Source organism: Numida meleagris, chromosome 6 (genome assembly GCF_002078875.1).
Source record: "Numida meleagris isolate 19003 breed g44 Domestic line chromosome 6, NumMel1.0, whole genome shotgun sequence".
NCBI lineage: Eukaryota > Metazoa > Chordata > Aves > Galliformes > Numididae > Numida > Numida meleagris.
This window is the reverse complement of record NC_034414.1, coordinates 8,860,037-8,875,071: the sequence shown is the minus strand read 5'-3', so window position 1 is coordinate 8,875,071 and position 15,035 is coordinate 8,860,037. Positions and strand designations below refer to the sequence as shown.

Here is a 15,035-nt window from a genome sequence, read left to right as displayed (position 1 = left end):
TGAACATGAATATACATAAGGTGACTACGTAGCAAGTTTCAGAAGGAACACATTAGACTGCTCTAGGAGAATGGAGTAAATTATGATATTATCAGCTGTTATTAAATAGACATTAATGAAAGCATCAAGGCAGAAACGGATCAGAAAAAAGAAAGGATTGGGTTGTCTTGGAAAACATGCTTCATATAGGAGTGATGGATGGAAACATGAGGAAGCTTGTATGAGAAATGGTTGAGAAAAGAGCTGATTCCAACATATCACTGCCCTTCTAAAAGAGAAATAAAGGGAAATAAAAGAATATGCATCTCATTTGTGTCATTAGACTCGAGCTTGTATTAGGAAGTATAGTATTCTACACTCAAGTCATTCTTTGCTCCCAAAAACGAACATAGGAAAAAAGTTCTGAGAAGCTTCAAACAGTTTCATTTAGACTCCCAAGGTGAAGAGTAAATAGGCATTTCAAAAAAGCATTTCAGGTTTTGATGTCATTTACACTACTCACCGCCCCCTCCACAAACATTTTAACTAATCTCTATGTTCTTGGATTAGTATTTTAATACCCACAAATGTGAGGTCCTGCCCAGTATGCTTACAGTCTCTCATTTTGTTGTTTGGAAATTCCGAAGTCTCTTGCCAGAGTCTGTAATTTATCATTTTTCAGCTTAACTTTTTCAGAGTCTCCAGGCTGCAAGTGTAAAACACTTCATTTGTCTGCAGCAAAAGTCCACATGCATGATCGCAAGAACTGCTTTGAACTCAGTTTGGGCAAGAACAAGACAATTACTGCTTGGAAAGAAAACCGATTATGTTTATTGATTATGTCTGGCATCCTATACCACCACTGGCCAAATTTAGCCAAAATTGTTGAGTAATGGAAGTCTCAAAATATATTCAAGTTGCTAGAAACTTCATGAAGCCAGTAACTTGCTATGGGATAAATCTAGAGTGACTGAATCTCAATTCTCATTTTTTGGCCCATCTACTTGCACCACACAAACGTGATGCCTGTTGACAGTTGTGTATGTGTGGGGGGACACACAGAAGGTCTTGGGGGTACTGACAAGAGGAAAATGAAGCTTTGATCAATATTCAGCTCCTGAAGCTGCTTGTATACTCTTGTATTTAACATCTGCTTTTGCAGATTTCTCACCCACAGATTTGTTCAACGTGCCTGAATGCTCTCTAGATAAAGTAAATGAAACTTGTTAGCTAAAACCCTCACATTTTTGAATGAGGGAATATTAACATCTAGTTAAAGTGATTGAGCTTTAGAGTGTTAAGATTGTACAAAGGAGACACAGTCACATCTCAGATGTATTTCATTTACAAATGTATTTTATTTCCTAAGATCCAGTGATAACACCTTCTTGTTAAACATTCTGAAGTAGATGTCTGGTAGCATAAACAGCAGTGAAAGGCTTCCCTTTCACACATTTCTCACATTATTCAAATACTTATGTTGCTAATATTATGAACATATCCCCCAGAAAAAGCATTGTTTTTTTAAATAAGTATTCTGAATTATGTCAGAATAGCTAGATGCAACACCCTAGGAAATAAATATTCACAGGAGGATAGATATGCCCCCAGCAGTTAACTTCCTATTTCCTTGATTTCTACATTTCCGTGTCTTAACAAGTACTGGAGCGTGTATCAATACAAAGCTCAGGAGTTGGGCTTCCTGTTGTTTAAGGTTGTTTACTTGTGCCTTTGAAAAGATTAATACAAGCACCAAAAACATGCTCACATTGAAATAATTCAGAGAGGATTTTCATTCATGGGGCATAATAATTTTTTCATGAAAGTTTTTGTTTGTGCAACAGCAGATAAGTAAACTTGCAAAACTATTTTTTTTTTCTAGTTTTGGCTTTAGTTGGGCATAAAAGACAAGAGGACTAACTCAAAAGTCTTACTTCAGTAGAAATTAAGTTTCCATGTGAGCTTTTGATGGGCTCAGTATAAAGCTGGAAATTCTTACCTACCATGTATGTAGTGAGTAATGCCTACAAAATAGTTACATAAAAGAGTTTCCACATTATTTTAACACTTCAGGACTCCAAACACATGGTATTAAAATGCTGCTTATTGCCATTTCTGCCCATAAATAACCATCAACCACGTGACAAACACGTTATGTCTGAAAAAAATGCAAATAGCAAGACACAGCAGTATACTCTATTCCTTGCTCATTTACTAAATTATGAAGATTGCTAAGCAGGCAAGCTAAAAATTTTCAGAAGTGATATTTGCACTTAAGATTGGAACTTTATTATATGGTGCCTGGAATGTATTTGTCAGTCACAAAATCACAAACACCAGTGAGCACTGACTGTTTTCTTTATTGAACCAATTGCGCAAGGTATTCTCCCCTTATTTCTCCTTAACTGTATGGAAAATCTAGTTAGAGTCTCAAGATCTTCTGGGTGCCTTCATTTTCTCACACTTTGTATTACAAATTTAAGTATACATCTTTCTTCAGATCTGTGTATCTTTGCTTGTATGCTACTACTGCCATAGTGCACAGCAAACTGAATCGTCATCACACGTGACAGCATCTGTTATGCAAGTCCCATGAATGTATGCAGCTAACACTGTGTGGCAAATCATTTCTGATAGACTGATCTGAACAAGATAAACTGAATATATGGGTCTGATAAGTAAATCTGTTAGAAAAAATACACAAGGCAAAACAGACAATAAGCATTTCACATCTGGAACTCACTCATACTGCTGAATACCAAATCCCAACTAGAATCTAGAATACTTCAACTAAGAGTTATACCTAGTTCAACAGGATTGTTTTAGTCAATATTAGATTATTATTTACAACTTTAATTTTAATAATGTTTACACAGCAGCTTTTCTGGATTAATCTTCTGAAAGACAAGGTTATTTAGGTTTTTTTCTGCTTCCAGCTTTCCACAGTAGGAGTACTTCGTATGAATCAGAAATTCCAATGTAAAGTATACGTAATGGTAAAATAAAACAAGAGCCTTCAGAACACAACAAGGAGACATGCTATAGCCCAGTCATTTTACAGAAAACATTTATACTGACAGTAAAGTAAATAGTTTTCCTTGAGGTCATACGTTTAATCATGTGAACTAGTCTCTGTTATGGAGGAAGATAATTGAAATGGAGATAAATACTCGAGTGCTTGCAAAAATCCTACCAATTAAGCCATGAAATCTTATTATTAAGTTAACATTTTTCTCAGTCTTAAAATAGTCAACTAACTAACCCATATGAGTAACAGAGTCCAAAAAACAACATGTCAAACTGTTTACTGCCATCCATTGACATTTTGGATCATTTTAGATTATCTGGCAAACAGTTTAATTGGACAGATATATCCACACGTATTGATCCAGCAGACACAGCTGACGGACACAGTAACTGATCTACATTTCTACAATTGAAAGTAAAAACAAAACAAAAAATGCTGCAACTCTAGCCAGAGAATGATCTTGGCTAATACTTTTTTTCCAAGACTGGAACTTTACTCTGTCACTTATTCTAAAATTTCTAAGCAATTCATGAAGAAAAATAAGGATAGACAACTTATTCCAGCTCTATCTGTATAATTCAGGAGAAAAGCTTTGTTAACTCACATTTCTGTGGATTGTATAGCTGATACCACGAGACTGATGCAGAGCACATTGGGTAGTTGGCGTCTTTGTACTCTTCCTCAAAGAAGAAAACCTAAAGCATTGCAAGAAAAAATTCAAAAAAAATAAAGTAAAGACAAAAAAACAAACAGAAGAAGATGTTTATGCTAACCTTCCGGGCTACTCAGCAATTTTGCAGTTTCAGTTTCTTAAATCTGAGAAAGTTTTAATCACTTAAGTTAAAATAATCTGCTTCAGAACACTGATTTTTCAGTCAGCATGGTTCAGAGGTATCCAAAGAGCAAAAATATTTTATATAATTAATACTTATATATCCTGAATATATACAGTAACTTTTATTTAAGACAGTTACATGATATTCTGCTGGTTGGGGATTCAAACTGTGGAGGCAACTAGGACTTCTACTTGTTTCATTGAAATTATACAATTTTCTTGTTGTTTTAATTAAAATCTCAACAGAATTGTACTAAGCTCATGCTAAGAATTCCTCATTTAAGTTTTTCAGAATACAGTGGTAATTGATGATGCATATTCAACATCACCACACACCATTTTCTTCAACGGGACTTGTCTCATTCAGGACCTAGCAATTGAGCGCAAACTCCAGACTCAGTAAACTGCAGTTTCTTTTAGAGCCCTTACTAGATCCTCTGATCCTTTCCATCACATGAGATCTAAGGCATGTTTGTAACAAAGTCCACCATTAGTGGATCACTTGGCTTCCAGTTCCTTATTAATATTGTGTATGCACATAATTAGCTATCTGACTGCCTTGCAGAAAGCAGCATATAGGGTGGAGAATGTTGGGGTTAACAGAATACTTCATTTTATTTATTCCTAGATCCCCACAGTGGTAACTGTTGAGCATAGAAGCGGTTCCAACATTTAGAAGAACGCACTTCCAGTGAAAATTTTTGCCAGATCACACTTAAAGCATCCTGCATTTCTGTCATGCCTCCAAAATAGCCTAAAACAGTTTGACGATTTGCTGCAAAGACATACCAGTACCAGTATGAAAGTAACATTTATTTTCTGTTACTTCTTTCCAGACCCCTTTTCATCCTTCCTCCCTCTAAATTAGAGTGCATCTTTGTCACCTCATATCTCCTAAAACCTACTACTTACTCTACATTTTTGTTAATTCTAGAATTTCTTGTAAAAGAAAAGAAGTCTTTAACAGGAGTCCTGCGTGGAAGAAGTCAACACAAAAATCTCATGAGCTTTATTTAAAACTGTCACTTAAAACACATTGGACTTGCAAATACTGACATACTTTTACTAAGAAAATGTATATTCTGAGTTGCATCATGCCATACTTCGAAAAGTTAATGAAACTTCCAGTGTTGTATTTCAAGAATCAAGAAAATGATTGTTTGGCATTCTGTTTGATAGCATTTCTTTTAAGTACAGGGCTTTTTGAACTCCTTGTATCTCCTTCCTCCGGTGATGCTGAAACAGAACAGACACGGGATCCCTATTTTGATGATACGGAAGTAGTGAAACAGGACAGGTTGAAAGCCACTCTACTTTCTACCAGATACCCCACAGATGTTCTGAAGAACATCTGGGCTTTTACCAGAAGGATGATAACAACTGACAGCAACTTGGCAGCTGAAGCCCCCTTCTTCCACTCTGAATGGTGTTCAAACACAAGCATGAGCTTGAATCCCCTTAACAGTGCACTATATTTTAAGGAAGGCAAATGCAGCAAAAATAAAAACATCCTCCAATGTACCTCACACTGATGAGGACAGCACAGACTTAGATGAATGTTTTCCCAGGGAGAAATTGCAAAGCTTTCACCAGGGGGGACAGAAGAAATCTGTTTTAGCATTGCTTCGTCACTATTATCTCTTGACTGACAGCTTTGTTGTATTTGCAGCAGATGGCTTTAATTAGAAAAATGATTTTCAGTACTCCTTTTCACTAGAAATGCCTCTGCTGTTTCACTTATGTTAATCACATGGCTTTGCAAAGTGTTTTGGGTACTGTCTGCCTTGTGAAAAGCGATATACTTGTTTAGGTGCCTGCACTGTTCTCAGAAGTGGCTTGTCAACCTAAGTTTATGACTTCCCCCCCCATCCCTGACTGGGACTTGCTAAGAATTTCTGGCTTCTCTTCCCTTTGAAGTTTGGCTACCGTACAAGGTAATCCAATTATATGTTCTTTGTGGGAAGAGCTGGAGAGTAAATGGCAGCTGCAGGCAGAGAAATAAAACAGGGATGGGTACGTCCAAATCCACAGCAGAAGTGCTGAGTTGTGTAACACTGAGAAAGACAAATTATGTAGCTACAGAATTACAGCAATCTAGGCAGCCTGAGACGTGAATATAATTCACCCATCTCCGAGCTGTTGCTTCAAGCTACTGGAAACACAGTTACAAGTTCACTCATTTGTCTTAGCTTAAAATTGAGGGGGGGGAAATAGAATATTATGTTTATTTACTGAAGCAATAGCAAATTTAAGAAAACAAAAACAAAAGTTATTTCCTCAAGGAGAACAACATACTTGGCAGTTCTCATCCCTCTTCCTCCATTGAAGCATGCATTTCTTTTAAACTGTTTTACTAGCACTAAAAGTACTCAGCTGTGTGATGTAAAGGAACTTGCCCAAATACTTTGTCTTAGTTGATTCCTCAATATAAATACCCTAATAAGCCTCATTCTTGCCTGCACGTTCAGAACGCACCTGATGCTCTTTCATACCAGAGCCAGTTATATAAAATATTCTTCAGCTTTGACCATGAGAAAAGCCTCATGCTAATATGTAATCTCTTAGGCAAGTCACAGGACTTTAGGACAATGCTTTTGACTGTTAAAGGAATTTAACTCTTGCAAGGAACAAGGTGTGGAGATGGAGGAGCGTTCGAACGTGTGCAAGAGAACAAAGGTACAGCTTTACAAATAAGGAATGTTAAGCAGATAGAATTCTAAAGAAAGCACTTGAAGTTACTAAAAATCCTGACAAACTATATACTTGAAAAATACAGGATTATGGAATGTTCTACTGCTTAAACATTACTATATATAAATATATACACACACCCCAAAAAGAAAATCTTTAGTATTAACCAGCAGCGGAAAAATAAAGAAGTATTTATCACTGACGTCAAATCCTAACTTGCAGCCCCTAAAAAACTTTTCTAACCTGAAGACACTTTACCTTCTCCATACAATTCAGAGACAATTAAAGAAGCCCCCACACTCTACATTTAAATAAGCTATATATAAACTTAAGAAAGGCAAAGAAGAAATTAACTAAAAATCTTTTTTTTTTTTAATAGCTAGTAGACTTCTTATGAAGAAGATGATTACAGTGTTTGTCCTGTACAAATAATTATATTCCACCTCTACCAACCCTCACCAAATTCAGTATTATTGACTTAAAAACAACTCTTCTGGACCTTTACAGTTCTAAGCGTCCTAAGACAAGTATAGCCAAGCCAACTTTGAGAAAGATAATGAGCACAACTTGTGCATTACAGTAACTCAATCACATTTGCACTGCCATTGCTCAGCTAGTATGTAAGGTAGCTCATTTCCACTACCTAGGTATCAGTGTCCCATGCTAGTGTGAAGTGCACAGGGGCTACAGCTTTTATAAATCCTTGCAACACAAGTAATCTGAAACAGAAGGAATTACCCTACTTTCATTCAACCCTTGTGCAATCCTGGATTAGTCTTCACATAAAAAGTCAGATTTGGTGAAGCAGTATGTTCAATTATATTAATTCATTTAGATTAAGTATAAAACCAGAATTGAACTGAAAGGAAAATATCCATCCCAAATTTTTATTTCTTACCTTGCTGAAGTCTTTCTTCCATCTAAGATGGATTCCTCACAGATAGAGATAATGTAACATTTCAAGTATAGATGACTATCAAATAATATTTTTTATCCAGAACCACATGAGAAGTGCTCAAATGCAAAACTTGGGAAAAATATTGTCGTTCTTATTCTCTGTACCAGCAAGAACATAGCATCGGCATTTATCTTCTGTATAACTCAGGCAACAATATCCTGGCAACCACATTTCAATGGAACAAATCCAGGTAATTAAAATGACTAGATCTAGCATCCACCTCTTTATCATCCCACTTGATAGGCCAGACTTACTCATTTGGGAAGTGATGTTCCAAAATCTGCTACACACAGCTAAGTAAGTTATTATGCCTCTGAGCTGTAACAGGGTCTTAAATTTCAGTTGTCCATTTAACTGTCTCTTTCACAGTAGTATCTTTCTGAGATTTTTACAGAAATGAGCTTTACTGTTTTGTATATATCATACTTGTTGAACACGTGCACAATTTAGTGGATTTCATCATACTTTATTCATGAGCTTAGTATTTTGATGTATAAAGGCTAAAAGGCTAAATTCACTGTGACATAAACTTCTTGAAGCATTAACATCCTACCAGTAATCAAAACCTTGGCTTCCACAAGTCTGCAACTGCACAGCTAATGAAATTTTGGGAGCCTAATCTCTACTAAATCAAGCTATGGAATACAAGTTCAATATCACAGAACTTCTCAGTTCACTACCTTTCAGAGGGAATAAAAGGAACGGTTAAGGCCTTTTGTTGACATTTGGAGACGTCAGTAATCACATCGTTCCTCTGAAACAGAGATGAGAAGTGACTCAGCAACAAGACTCAAATGAATAACTGTGGACACAGTTCATGCCACTCTTAAAAGAGACCTCAAAGTGACATTGAAGTATAAAGTGACCCTCACATTTTGGTATCAGGATGCATAAATTTAACTATAGTAAAGGATTTTATCTGAGTATCTACACAAACTCATTACATGTAACAGTCAGTTATCAAAAAACATGCTATGACAGTCGAAGACATATAAGACACAGCACCCTCAAATTGGCAAAACAGAGCTGACAATCTACAGAAATGCTTTAAGTTTCTTTGCACCATATCACCCCACACTTATCCTACATAAAAGCGTCGCAAGTGGAATTTTCTGTTCACACTTGTATTATCCAAGGGTGCTAGTAGTTCCACACCACTACATTTTAGCAGATACATACACTGGAGAACCTCATGGGTAAGAAAGCAGGGAAGGAGGAAAAGAAAGGGGTAAGAAGTTTTCTGCTCCTGCTTTCAGAGTCTGATTCATCATTACCTTTTTCAATGCTACCTTCGCAACTCTAATTATCACATTAGGTTTAAAGGGCAAAATGAAGTAGATTGGATTCCAGTAATTATATTTTACCTACATAAGAGACTATCATAACACAGTAGATGTTAAGGATGAATATCATTCAAACTGAACTTTATTCAAGACATACAAAACCCTGCAAATACATAAAGAAACAGTGCCAGTTTTTCTTAAGGAATCACAGATAAAGCAGCTTTGGAACAGTCTATCCACATTTGTTCACACATCTATTTCCTTTTTCTTCTCACCTTGCAGTTTACCTTGCCAATAATGCAAAAATACTTTTCATATTTGATTACATGCTGTATCAATACCATCTCAACTCCTACCAAGTAGTTATTGTGCTGAAACTTTACATACAAGATTAAGAAAAAAACTGATAGCATTTTCAAGTTCATAGCAAAACAAGAAGAGCTGAGTCTGCTTTCAACAACAGGTTTGATTAGTAAAATCAAGATGCAATTACTCTCTATTTCAAGGAGGGGATAGGGAGAGGGGCTCTGAAGGAACACAAACATTCATAAACTACTAGTAGTTCACAAGGGACAGACATCTTCTCCTGCAACATTCAACTGTGATGTGACCTACACAGCTGCAACCACCAACAACCAGCTATTGCCTCTACATGCGCATTGAAACAGACACGTTTGCCTATTGTTTCTATGTGCTGTTCAGTAGTGAGCACTGCCAAAATCATGCCTGACAGCAGATCAGAAGAGCCGAGTCTTCAGGAAAGAAGTCAGTCACAAATTCATCACCTCCTTGGGTACTTCATTTCTCAGCAAGTCTGACATTCTTCTCAGAGCTGAGACAGCAACAGATGAATTAACAGAACTTTCTGAACAGACATGAAATGATTTGAATTAGGAAGCAACAAAAAAGGAAAGCAAACAACCATTAGATCAGATAAATGACACTGTCATCTCTGAATTTGTTCAAAATGGAGCCTTCTGTATTCTCATGAGAATATTATTCAGGTATGTTCAGGAAAAAACAGTTTTATTGATTCTCTGAGATATTAAGCTTATCCTAAAGCCTCAGTTGACAAAAATGATTATGAGTCTTATACTTGATCATTTATTAATCTGTAATAAGCAATACTTAACCTCATTTATTTAAGTATTACTTATACCATATTTTTACCTCACCCTGAAATTTGTTTTAATCTCTTCAGCTGCAGGTGAGCTCATGCTCCATTACTTTCAGCAGAAACTGCTGAAACATGGCAATTGCTGTGTTTGAGCTTTAAGCTGCCACCACATACTCTTCAGTCTCCCTACACAGTTTTTAAATCTTTCTGACCACAGCAAAGGAATTTTAGACATCACATGTATCCTAGTGGGTCAGGAGCCAGAAACAAAGAGCTTGAAGTCTATAGCACTGAATATCCCACCTCATTAAGTGGGCCTTTCCTTTACATTATCAACATCTTGACATATATTCCTTCAATAAATACATACCCCCCAAATAAGCACCAAATTAAGAAACCCTAGTGTCATGTCACTACACTAATTGTACTTCAGATACCCTCTTCAAAACACATACCTTTCTCCTCAGCAAAAGCATAATACTCATGTGTTGAGTTCAATCAAACAAACAGAAAACAGCCACTGTAAGAAACTCCAGCCTTCAGCTGCTTGTTTGCCATCCCAAACAGTATGCCACTGCTCAAGTTACATAGTTCTTCATGATTTCATTTACCTGAATTTCTCTTTCCTCAGCTTTATAGCCGTTTCCCTCAGAATAAATAATCATTATACTTTCCAGACCACGCAGTTTTCAATTTAGTAATAAATTAATACAAATCATTATTTAAGTATTTACTCCTTGTGCCAGATGCTTTTAGAAGTTGTGAAGGTCAGCCGCAAAAATCCTCATCACTGAAAGCTTAAGGATTAAGAAAACATTCAGGCTGAGATATTTCAGAAGACTAAAATATGATTACTGAGCCTTCTCTTTTGGCACAACACAAGAAAAACTAAACAAGACCATCAACTCACACACAATGATTCCTTTTATTTCTTAAAAATCTTAAAGATGTGCTTACTCAGGAAGGTTCCCAAGGCCAGACAGAGCTGGGAAAAGAATGACAGCAACATGGGTATAGGCCCAGCAAATGGCATAAGAGACAGTAACAGCTTTTTGAGGACTCAGATGTTTAAAATTCTTTTTTTTTTTAAATAGACATAATGCTAACTAATCCAAAACACTAAGAATAAAAGTATGTCTGACAATGTGTGATAGCATGACCCCAGAAGAATGTCCTTTAATAGTAATTGTTTATTAAAATCATGACAGCAATATAAACTACGCAACAAACAAAACAAGTTTACAAGGGTACTAGTTAACTTCTGCTTACAAAGTTTAAATATGAAAAAACCCTTTCTAAATATCTCTTCCTAACTGAGGGCCTAACTTTACAAGCTTTGAATTCATTTTTTTTTTTTAAATTAAGGTTTTTGGGGCAAACAACTGTTACAAGTACCATGCTAAGACCTATGACAAACATTTCACACAATTATATTTGAAGAAACAATTTCCATGGGGAAATTGTTATAGCATTTACCATCTAAAAAAGAACAAGTTTGAGAGTAATTTAAACTTTGCATGGCGTTACATCATATATAATTCAGAAGAACCATTTTTCTCTCTTACTATAAATACAATAATATTACTACTGAAACAATCTTGTATATACAGCTTTACAAAAAAGACTTCATATGGGTTTGAAAGTATTTTTGATAAATATTCTACTGAAAGCATTTCAGCACATTTCTAAATTTATTTATGAAGTAGCTTGCTTCCTTAAGCTATTGTGATTTCATAGAGATCAACAAGACATCTACTGTCTGTTCCACTGCATGGATCATTTTAATTTATTATAACTAAAGCCCTATATATTTACCCGATAACATGTTTGTGGAAGATGTATTTATGAAGAGCTGAGGCATTAAAGAAGAACTGGATAATAATGCTGATGGCAGTATTATGCTCCTCATGAGCTTGCACCAGCCTGAGTCAAATTCTGACTGGCAAATAGCGGCCTTATGCAACCAGTTTCCTGCAGAATACAGAAAAGGTTCAACAGTTGAACTGTATTGCAGTCTAGAGTACTTCCAGTTAAACAAAAATTTGTTATGACATTGGCACAAACAAATAAGGAGCTAATGCATGCCAATATACATTAAAAGAAAGGAGAGATATAAACAGCTCCTACCATTCTGGATATTAGAATCTATATACAGAGTAGTTAAAATAATTTTAAACCATGAGGTAAACATTCTACCTGCTAAGAAGCTGCTCTTCACTCTTTTCGTTTTGAAAATGATTTTGACCTTTATCAAGCACTGTGGAAACCTCTCAGAAAGTCAAAACTAATCTGCCTGAACCACTCGTACCATTTGTGGAAAGACTAGCTCCAGTGCATTTCTGGAGAACTCCCTCAGAACAGAGAGTGCAGCAACTCTCAACTTAGCCAAACTGGGCTCTTTGTAAGGTAGAAATTGAGTTTGTTTTGGTTGAAATGTATCACTGAATATACCATTGTGTTCTTTTGAGATTTGTCCTTTTTCAGCTAAAGAAATACTATTTCTTCCACATTTTGTCAAAGCTTTCATGACTTCTTACTATGGTCTAAAGTTCTCCCCCCCCCCCCACTGCTTTAACTTCTGCTTCTCAGTGTTTCTACATGGTATAACGCCGACTATTGATCTCAGATTTTGTTTTTACTTTTGAAAAACAAAGTGCACTGCCCTGGAAAGATTTCAGAAATAATTCTATTTCCTTATCACAGCCTCAGTGATGTCTTATTTTCTGTTCTTCTTCTATATTGTTCTGACAACATCTTTGATACTTCTTTTCCCCCAAACAACAGAGGCAGTATTTTGAGATCTTTACTGCTATATATGAATACAACAGTAATATTTATCAATACTTTTAATAGAATTGTTTTATTAAAATATTTTTTCTTAACATATAAAACCCAACCTTCTGAACACAGATGCTTCTTTTATGTCTAGAATATCATCTTTGCTAGTTTACAGTTTGTTTCAAAGTAGTTGATTGGACTTAACCCAACAAGGTTGATGTCCTTGTGTAAGTTCTAGGTATTTGCACAATATTCACCGAGTCATAGATAAAGAGCATGCTAAAGATGGAATCAAGTCAATATGTCACTTCGATAACATAACTTCTTACCTTGGAATATTTTAAATATCTTTACATGGCAGTGCTATCTGCTTTGTAAAATTATCCAAGTCGATTTCTTTCAACATATTCTGGAAAAATACACGACGATGGAGCAGAGAAGCTCTTCATGACAGAGGATATTGTTTGTTAGTATCTTTGCATCCTACTATTAAATAAGTAACTCTGTTGCAGAATGTAGATAGTTAAGCACAATGAGAAGTTAGCCTCTGCCTGCCTCTCCTTCCATCATTTATTGATGTTGTTTAAAAAAAGCAATAGCAAAGTTCTAAATATGTATATTTCTCCTGAGTGACTGAAGCTTGCATAGCTTCCCTTTAACTTAAATAGTAGCAAAACAGATGAGAATGGAAAGCTATTTCTTTTAAAATTCAGACAGCAGTATTTGCCACTATATAGCTGTCATAACAATTGTCTCTAATCAAAAGCATCTTTTTAATTATCTTACATGCTAAGACAGTAAAGTCAGAAAAGAACAAGTATGCCTTAATAAAAATAAAGTGAAATAAAATTTCACTTTTGACACTGACTTCTAAAAATGAATCATCGGCTTTCACAACTAAACACTATTTTACATATCCTACAAAATTAAGGGAACAAAAAAGCCAACAGGGAACAAGGGAAGTTAAAAATTACTCAGTGTGCTTACATATTTAGTATGAATATTTTGAATGAAACCAACAAACATTCATGCCAGGACTATATACAGACATACGGATAAACCTACCAGATATAGGCCGAATGCAGCTGAAATACAAGAGGAAAAAAGTGTTTAGAAATTAGTGAAGGCTTCACTTTTTCATAGAGAAATAAAACCACTCTGTTTTTACGAGGAAAAGGAAAGCAAGCTATATCATTGTGAGAATATGCACACCTGTGCGGTCACATCCATGCCAGCGATGTCAGCAGGAATTCTGCTACTGATCTCAGTCACCTGAGGCTTTATTCAGCTCCCACTATGTCAAAATTCCTGTCCTATTCACAGTTCACTGAAACAATAGGGTTTGACAAAATGCTTTTTATCAGAAGGAAGGACTGTATTCCTTCTCAAGTGTTCTGATGCTAATTCTCACAAATTTACCAAGGAACGTTGCTATTACATGTATTACTCTTAACAGTCAGGTCGAGACCAGCACTGTACTTCTTGCAATTATCATTAGCTATTGAGGGCAGCTTTTGTTTATCCTGTTCTTACCCTGCCTTAGTTATGATGACTCATTTTTTCCTCTAATAAAGTTGGACTAGTTAAACAGCACACTACATTCTCCCCCCTTAGATCCTAAAGATAGAAAGTAACTATCAAACTGCTTACTTCCTTAAGAAAAATACAAGCACAGGTGTCATGTTAATGATCATGATAGGACATCTAGAACAGAAGCATGAAAATGTAATTTTTCAGCTACAAATAGACTAGTTGTAGCACTAATTAGTAGTGTTGCTCCTCCAGATTTTTATCACACTTGTTGTAACGTTATTGAATTGTTATACAAAAATAACATGATAGTTATGAAGAGGAGATATATTACTCTGTGAAGCAACACGAAAAACAGCTATTATTCCTGGAGGGGGTGGGGGGGGATTAAAATAACAGCCAATACCACACACAACAACCACCAACCAAACACCAAAACTAATAGCATCAGCTTCCGAAATCCTGTATAACTTATTTCTACCCTTCTTTTCTGGATACAGACAGAATAATCCTTACACTGTTTTTTTGGTTTTGTTTTTTTTTTTTTTTTACTGTCACAGTTCAAATTCAGATTTAAAAAAACCACCATGCTATAGAAAACTGGTGAGCTCTTGTGGATCTATTTCTTCTCCAGGTTTCATCACTAGGAAAAGCTTTTACTGTTTGTTCTCTAGTATCCTGGAAAGTGGTTACGGCAGGAAGGCTGCATGGGGGAGGGAAAGAGGTAGTAGGGTGGCGGCAGCAGCAAAGAGAGCTAAACATTAAGCAAATAAAGTACGTTTACTTTATTCCATCACGACAGCCTCCGTTTACACATGCTTACTTAACTGAAACTT

General features: G+C 35.8%; 1 protein-coding gene across 22 annotated transcripts in view; it reads right to left on the bottom strand.

Moving 5' to 3' along the window:
• MRVI1 (murine retrovirus integration site 1 homolog) overlaps positions 1-15,035 on the bottom strand; it is a 99,946-nt gene that overhangs the window by 66,615 nt on the left and 18,296 nt on the right. For 20 of the 22 annotated variants that reach the window (XR_002440455.1, XM_021402858.1, XM_021402852.1 and 17 more), the window contains one exon: positions 3,612-3,702. The exons of the other annotated variants lie outside the window; for them this stretch is intronic. The gene's annotated coding sequence lies outside the window, so the exon portion shown is untranslated. The remainder of the gene's footprint in view (positions 1-3,611; positions 3,703-15,035) is intronic. 22 annotated transcript variants of the gene reach the window in all.